The sequence below is a fragment of the Trypanosoma theileri genome (genome assembly GCF_002087225.1).
Source record: "Trypanosoma theileri isolate Edinburgh chromosome Unknown TM35_Tth_6_V1, whole genome shotgun sequence".
NCBI classification, from domain to species: domain Eukaryota; phylum Euglenozoa; class Kinetoplastea; order Trypanosomatida; family Trypanosomatidae; genus Trypanosoma; species Trypanosoma theileri.
In genome coordinates, this window is record NW_021639848.1 from 471844 (window position 1) to 472294 (window position 451).

Here is a 451-nt window from a genome sequence, read left to right on the forward strand (position 1 = left end):
CAGAAGAAACACACAATTATTCTCACACACATATTACCTCTTTATTTATCCTTATTACTATTATTTTATTTTTTTCCCCAGAATGCCGGTTCGCCCCTTCTTCTTCCCCCACAACATCACCAATAAAAAAAAAGGAAACGCACCACCCCATGGGAGGCAGAGGCCCCACAGCCAGAGCGCAACGCGCGGTGCCGCAAACAAAAGCGCAACCACCACCAGTACATGTAGANCACCGCCTAACCCCACCAAGGCGGAGCAGCACAACGACACAGAGGCTACGAACGACCAAAAGACGAATAACAACCAATAGAACACCAAAATAGCAGAGGCGCAACTATTGTGGAGGCCGCCTGCTTCGACCAGAAAACCGCCACCAGCCGGCCAAAGTTGTGACAGACGGCGGCGGCGACGCCAGCAGGTCGGCACAACCCAAAACACCGGAACAACCCAA